The sequence below is a fragment of the Meleagris gallopavo genome, chromosome 10 (assembly GCF_000146605.3).
Source record: "Meleagris gallopavo isolate NT-WF06-2002-E0010 breed Aviagen turkey brand Nicholas breeding stock chromosome 10, Turkey_5.1, whole genome shotgun sequence".
In the NCBI taxonomy this organism is placed as follows: domain Eukaryota; kingdom Metazoa; phylum Chordata; class Aves; order Galliformes; family Phasianidae; genus Meleagris; species Meleagris gallopavo.
Window position 1 is genome coordinate 8,881,761 of NC_015020.2, and position 7,393 is coordinate 8,889,153.

Here is a 7,393-nt window from a genome sequence, read left to right on the forward strand (position 1 = left end):
GCGGCCGCCGTTTCTCGACCTGTCTTGAAACGTGGAAAATAACCGTTTTGAAGCTCCTGAGCGCGTTGGGGATTTCAGCGTGGCCCTCGCGTTGTTATCGCTCGCGCTGAAGCTGGAGCAGCCGTAAGCCTTATTTCAAAGGAATGAGACCCTGCGTTCAGTCTTCTCCTTAAACGCTAGGTCTGATGCTGTTTGGGTCGAAATATATTATTCCTACTGCTTTGTGTGATTTATCTGACTCTTGATTTTTCTTATTTGAGTAACCAAAGGCGTGGAGCTGTTTCCCTGCCGGTAAGACTCAGTGGCTACGTTCCATTAGGAACACGTAGCGAACCAGAGGTCACTTTAAGCATTCGCCAAACCATTTGTTTCCCAGGCGAAACTGACCAGGAACCTCCTTATTCCCTCCTTGTCCTGTATCGTTTCTGAGTCGTGATAGGTTTTTATGATGAATGAGTACTTAGGGAAAAATAGTAACGTGTTGTTACTTGCTGAAAGTAATAGTGTGTGGCAGATCCTGTAGTAGCATTTCTTTATCGTTCTGCTTTCTAAACATGAAGAGCACAAAATGAGATCCCAAGTAGCCTAACGTAAGCTTTGAAAGCCGTTTGACTTCATTAATCTCCTTGATTTGGCCCTGGAGAAGAACTACGTGCACTCCCAAATGGCAGAGTACCTGAACTACCCCACGGACATCGGTGTAGCTGGGTTCCGGATCGACGCTGCCAAGCGTACGTAGCCAGGGGGTGTGAAGGCAATTGCAGATGAGCTGACAGATCTAAATACTAAATGGTTTTCTGCAGGAGGTAAGCCTTTCATTTATTGTGAGGAGGAGAATCTTTTTATTTTCTTGAGTTGACTTGATATGCATATTCTTATAGGAACGTATACGCTCAGTCCTCCAACTTAAAGCAGCTTTTGCTTCTGATAGTCCCGAGCACCCTGCAGCCTTGATACGAAACGATGTTGAGATTCAGAAATTGTAATTTGAAATCTCTCCTGTGACGGCGAGCGTTCACTGAAATGAAAAATGCCTCAGTTGTTTTGGGCCTCGTGGCTCTAATTAACCTGGAAATTTTATTTGGGATGTAATTTACAGCATTGAAGTAAATGTAAAAATTCAGTTGATTTTAAAAAGATAAGAATTCAGACTGTGATTTTTAAATTCGGAATGTCTAAATGGTAACGGAAGGTATGAACGATGATGACGGTCTGAGAGTGCATAGCCAGACTCAGACACTCCCAATTTTTTTTTAATATGCTCGAGTAACAAATCCCACGAGGAACTAAAAGAAAGATAACAGTCTACAGAAGCTTGCAAGACGGACGTGTTGCAGACCTGAGCTTGCTCCGCAGGAGGGAGAGATCGGGTTTGGCACAAAGCCCATCTGACAGAAATCACTGACTAATTTCACCACTCAGCACACCTCTTGCATGTAAAACATGAAAAGAGAACTACTCATTTATGACCAAGTTATGTCATTTCAGCTGCAGGTTTCTCCTCCGAATGAAAACACTATCACTGCTAATCCGAACAGGCCCTGGTGGGAGAGATACCAGCCCGTCAGTCATCAGATCCGCAGTCGATCAGGCAATGAAAAGGAGTTCAGAGTCAAGGTGACCAGAAGCGGCAGTGTCGGAGTAAGCGTCTGGGAAATCTGTAATTGATGCACCGAGGTGTAGAGGAAATGCTAAGTCACGGCCTGAAGCAGTAATCGAGCACCTGGTGGGAAGGCAGGGCCAACTCAGGGATGCTCAGCTGCAAGCAATGCACCTGAGAGGCCTGTAGGGGCGGAGCCAGGATCCACCCCTTCCCAGACCTTATTTAAGGGTTGGCAGGGGAGGCGAGGGCATTTTTTTCCAGAGATTCCTGCCTGCCTGAGCCCTTCCAAAGCTGAGCAGCTCTTTTCCTTCCTTTCTGTGTCTGCGGCTGCTGCGTTTGAGTTCTCATTGGCTTTAACCAAAGACTTTCCCGCCCTGCTATTACCACCTCATTCTAGCGTTACAAAAGGGCAGTTACTGCTCCTATTCTCAAAGCAGGATTAAACGGAGCATAAAGGGAGTGGGATGAAAGGTCAAATTAACAGCGGTGCGGTAAAGCTCCGGCTGTTACATCGCCAGCATCACAACACATACTGAAACGCAATCACTGCTTTTTCAGGTTCGTATTTATGTGGACGCCGTTGTCAATCGCACGTGTGGATCTGCGGCGGCTCAGGCACCTGCGGGAGCTGTCAGCGCGGGGAACAGAGGGTTTCCTGCTGTGCCTTACTCTGCCTGGGATTTCAGTGGTGGCAAACGTCATCCTGGAAGTGCAGACACCGAAAATCGTGGGGATATGTATCAGGTAACTTTCAGTGGCAGCATTTTGGTGTGGTTTGTTTTTTTTGTTTGTTTGTTTGTTTTTGTTTTGTTTTTTTGGTTTTTAATTTTGTTGTGTAAGGATTAGAGTAAAGCCAAAGAAAGGGAGTAGTTTATCGCGGGTCGAACGCTTGGTCACCTTACTACTGAGTGCTGCAGTGGGCATTGTAGGCCTCTGTTCCGGAAAAGCACCCGTGCTGCACAGTATTGTAGGCACTGGGAAATCACAAACCCTCCCCAGGTGTTTTCTGTAGGCTTGTGAAGGAGAGCGTGTCTGAACAGACTGAGCCCAAGCCTCTCGGTCTGTCAGCGAGCTCTTTCCTACAGCTTGTAAAATCAGCTGCTCTCAGTAAGGAGGCGCATAGAAATTCGAGAGCTGTGCAGGATACTACCCTGGTTATGTCAGTCCATTTGGACGTGGCGCAGGTGATGGTTCTTCATCGAGGTTACAGCTCGGCATTCATCTGCTTTGCTGCGATGTTCTTCCAGTCACCGGGGACTTGCCTGACAGCCCCGGCTTATCTAATATGTTGGAGGGTAGCACAGCAGTTGCATCAGGCAGTCCCCTGGGGTGCACGTTATCACGCCCCGTAGACTTGTACGCAGTCGGTCTCTTCAGGTGGTCTCAGACTCGGACTTGCTCTTCTCTTACAGCGGGAGGGATCAGGTCCCCCATTCCCCATCTAGAGGTATAGGTTCCTGAGAGATACGGAAGGCCCGACTGCCATCCAAGATTGAGGCGAAGGACTCGCTGAGCACCTCAGCCTTCCCTACGTCTGTCATTGCCTTTTTTCCCCTCTCACTTATCAGAGGGAGTACGTTTCCTTTGGCTTTTGTCTTCTGACCGGTGTACCTGTAAGAAATTGCTTTTTGCTAAGCGTCGTGCCAAGTTCGGTTTCATCTGCGTGTCAGTTTATTTATCTCCACCTGTCTGGAAAGCATCCGTGTATTCTTTCCAGGTTACACGTCCCTATTTCCTCAGCCGGATCATTTTATTTTCCTTCTTTTGCCTTTTTTTTTTTTTCTTTCCCCAGAAGGCCACTACTCTGTCGCACCCTGGTCTCGTGCCCCCTCTGCTTGGTTTCTAATGCGGGGGCTGGAGAACTCTAGCGCTCTCAGAAAGGCATCCTTAAAGTGTTCCTCTTAAGCTTTTTTCTATCTCAGCATTTGCTATTATATATGTATTTTTTTTTCTTCCATACGTGGCCTGCCGTAGTAATTTCATAGGCTCCTCAGCGTGAGGTAACTGAAAGCTGTGAAACATATCAAATGTTGCAGAAATGGAACCTGTCTGAAGTAATGCTGCTGGGCTGGCTTTATTCCTTCTTGGTGTGAGGAAAAAAAGAGCCAAGGAGTGTTAGATTTGTTGTTGTTGTTTTTTTTTTTCCAGTAGATTTCATAATGAAGGGGCTTTTAATATTGGAACTCATTTTCTACTTAGGTGGTTTTGTTGTTGTTTTTTATTGTATTCAGGATTCTGTATGCATTCTGGATTTAGAAACAATCACTCAGAGGAGCAGTTTTTTCCTTATGGGAGAATCTTTCAGTCACTGTCGAGTCTCAACAGATAAGCGTGGTGGTATCCGATCCCTCTGCGGCTGCTTCCGACAGGCTTTGCACCTTGTAGGGACTCAGTTTGTATTTTATCACCTCATTGAGATTAAGGTAGCTCTGGCTCTCTTTAGCTTGATAGAGAAATAAGCTAATAGGGAAAGCCACATTCACGGTCCTCACTTCATTCTCCTTGCCTTTAGTGAAACCGGAGGACAGAGGCAGAGGTTTTCTTCTGACACAAAGACAAAGGGAGCGAGTGTTAGCACAAAGCTGTTTCAGTGTTATTTCCTTTTTTCCTCAGCAGATTAAATTTTTTTTAGCTCCCACCATTCCCTAGTTAGCTGGTTGCCAACGTAAAGTTATCTGGGGGCCACGGAGAGGATGATGTGAATAGAATGTTAAGTTCTGACCACATAGGATATACGTGCAGGATCACAATTGGAGGGGGCTGTAGAGGACAGAAAATATTGGCCATCTGAGGGGCTTTACACCACACAGAGAGCGTAAGCACTTTAATACAGGGTTTCCAAATTTGAAAATGTAAGAGCTCAAACATCCTGCAAAAGCACATGGGAAAGTAAGGAGCCAAAATGTTTCTGTGGCAGTTAATCCCTTAGCTGCTAGACATTACATGTAAATGAAAAGACAATCTAGACTTTTCTTTTCCCAAGCGCTTATTTAATTGTAAGCAGCGTGTTCTGTTCTTAAAAGCTAACATTTTACTTTGTTCCTGTAAGGCAATAACTGCTGCCTGGAGAACATGGCAAGTGCTTTGCAGAGTAAAGAAACCGTACAGGGTGACGATGGCACAATGATGTCATCAAACAGCCACTTATTGGAGTGCAAGGTTATTTTCAACATCATAGCAGAACGTCAGTCTAATTCTAAACACAGCCATTTAATAGGGGAACAAAGTTCATTCTGGTGATGCCTGAAAAATCTTCAAGGTAAAATCACCTCTCTAAAAACTTCTGAAATTCTTGACAGGTTTTGGAGCCAGTTTGCCGTTAAGGATACAGCAATTAAGTGCCTTCCATGAGATAGATAACTGGCCCATCATGGAATTGCACTAATTAGGCCTGCAGCTTTTGTACGTAAAACCTCAGATCTGACATCCTAACTCACCGTAATTAATTGAATAAAGGTTCAGTAAGTCAGACAGCAGTATCATGAACGCACCTATACATTTGATCACTTCATTTTATTAGACTCCAGTTAAAAACAAGACTATGTTGAAAGCATGCCAGTCTGGCTCTCTCTCAGCAGTACCTTCTTCCTTGGGATGCATTTGACCCATTCTTGTGCTTTTTTGCCAGGCTTGCAGAGCTCAGGGTAGCTTATGTCATAGAAATGCAGTTAGAAGGATAAGCAGTAAGTTTTTTGAGACCCCTCTCTAAAACCTTGCTCTTTTCTCACTTTTCTTCCTTCTACCACTGTTTTTTGTTGTGTCAAGTAGTTAAGAACCTGCAAACCAAAGCTAGTGAAGTCTAAGCAACGTAGATTGGTGCTGTAGTCTATTTTTGTTTTCAAATTACAAAAAAAAAAAAGAAAAGCTTGATATTCATTGTATAGGTTTAGGGGGAGGGATTTATCTCTCAGCACAGTCACCTGAGTCAATGCACAAGTGAGCTTACTATGCATAATTACAACACTAGAGTATAGAAAAATGGAGAAGGTTAGAGTTTAATCACACTCTGTATTATTAAAGATCAGTGCTCCGTATAAACAAAAAAGGAATAAGGACACATTGTTTGTCACAAAACCCACACGAATTAAAGATTAGGGCTTCTATATGGTTTTTCATAAAAGTTAATCCAAAAAAGGAAACTCTTTCTACTATTCACTGATGGAAGAATGCACTTACACAGAGAGCCTGGACATACATTTAATGCAATGGCAGAATCCAAACACAGTTCCATTTCTTTTGCTAAAAAGGTAAATGCAGAGTAGGACAAAATTGTTTGCAGTAGAGTTTGGACTTAGTGTAGGATGATGGTTTGCAGAAACGAACTTACCAAGATTTGACACAAAGGCCTTCACCAAGAAACTCTAGTTGGAGTTACCTAGCAAGAAACCAGAGAATTTTCAGTGAGCTACTTTTTATAAAAAGGAAACAAGTTTTTATTGCGAGACGCTCGATGCTGCTCTACCAAATTTGACAGACACCGATATTCAAAAACTCAGCTGTAACAATACAAACACTAGGAATATCTCGTGATCCCAGTCACTGAGTAAAGCAAGCCTGACAAACTGTGATTTTGAAGTGGGTAAGTGAAAATTTGTTATTAAGTCTTGCTTTTGAATCTTTTACAGAACATCCAACTGGCCGATTGCAGAAGGGATAGTTTTTCCTCTCCTTCCCTGTTCCCTGAGATTAATAAACTAACATGAGTAGCAAGGGAATAAGTCAGGAGCACAGAAATAGCTGGTGCATCCCTTTCTTCGCGGTGAGGATTTTTTAAGTTACGCTGAAGACAGGCAGGTACCTACTTCACCCTAACAACTTCAGCTAGTTCAGTCTAATCATTCCATTTTATTCTTAGGCATGCTCATTGCTACATGTAACACAGAGCACTCTTGCCTTAGGTAGAGCAGTCTTTAAAAAAGAAATAGCACTAAGCTGATACATCAATTTTACAGATGTATCACCTGCTTCCCACCCCACAGAAGTAAACATTGTTGCTACCAGTATCTTTGGGACGTACCTTGAAATGCAAACACAGCTGATTATGAGTCCTCCTACAGTTCTGCTTTGGCAAGATGATAAAGTGGAAAACATGCCTATTAAAAATAGGCCTAATTTTTTTTACCGATATAATTTTAAAACATAAAATTTAAGTCGCACCAAATTGAATTGGTGGGCAGGCACATTGAAGCATTGCCTTAAATACAAGGCAAGTAAAACCTTACCCCCAGAAGGGGATAGTTTCCTGTATTTCTATGAAAGTAAGAGTTAAGCTAAGTTTCCTATTACACATTTTTCCCCCAGTAGTAGTTCGCAAAACAGTTACCAAGAGCACCAGTTTAACTCCTTTTTAACTATGTCTGTTTAGGTTGCCGGTACTGTGAAACAGCCCTAGCATATACAAGACGTACACTTGGATGGACACTCACCATAGGAACATTTCACCCCCAGCTGCTTACCCAAGCCCTTTCAGAAGGGAAAACCCTCTGCACTCTGTAGAGCACATTAAGTGACTGCACTCAGTGACTTAAGCCCCAGACCAAACAAGTTTTACCTGAAATGTAAAGTCAGCTGAACTTTACCTTCAGGCAGAACACAGGGCCAAGAAGAGCTGGCCAAGAAGAGCTGGCTTCCATCTCACTCCCAGCCTAGAAGGAATATCACCACACAGGAGCCACTCTAGCACCCAGGTATGGTATCTCCCCACACTCCCACTCAGGGGAGCCCCTATAACCAGGTGGGGCTCCCCCCACACCCCCACTCAGGGGGAGCCCCTATAACCAGGTGGGGCTC

At 43.9% G+C, this 7,393-nt stretch overlaps 1 long non-coding RNA gene across 1 annotated transcript; it reads right to left on the reverse strand.

Annotated features, from left to right (window-relative positions):
- Window positions 1-3,545: 3,545 nt before the first annotated feature.
- LOC104912315 lies at window positions 3,546-7,380 on the reverse strand. The gene is made up of 4 exons (XR_002118035.2): window positions 7,183-7,380; window positions 6,621-6,662; window positions 5,931-5,978; window positions 3,546-4,147 (listed from the first exon to the last, which is right to left on the reverse strand). It is a non-coding gene; the product is annotated as an uncharacterized LOC104912315 (long non-coding RNA).
- Between the last annotated feature and the right edge of the window lie 13 nt (window positions 7,381-7,393).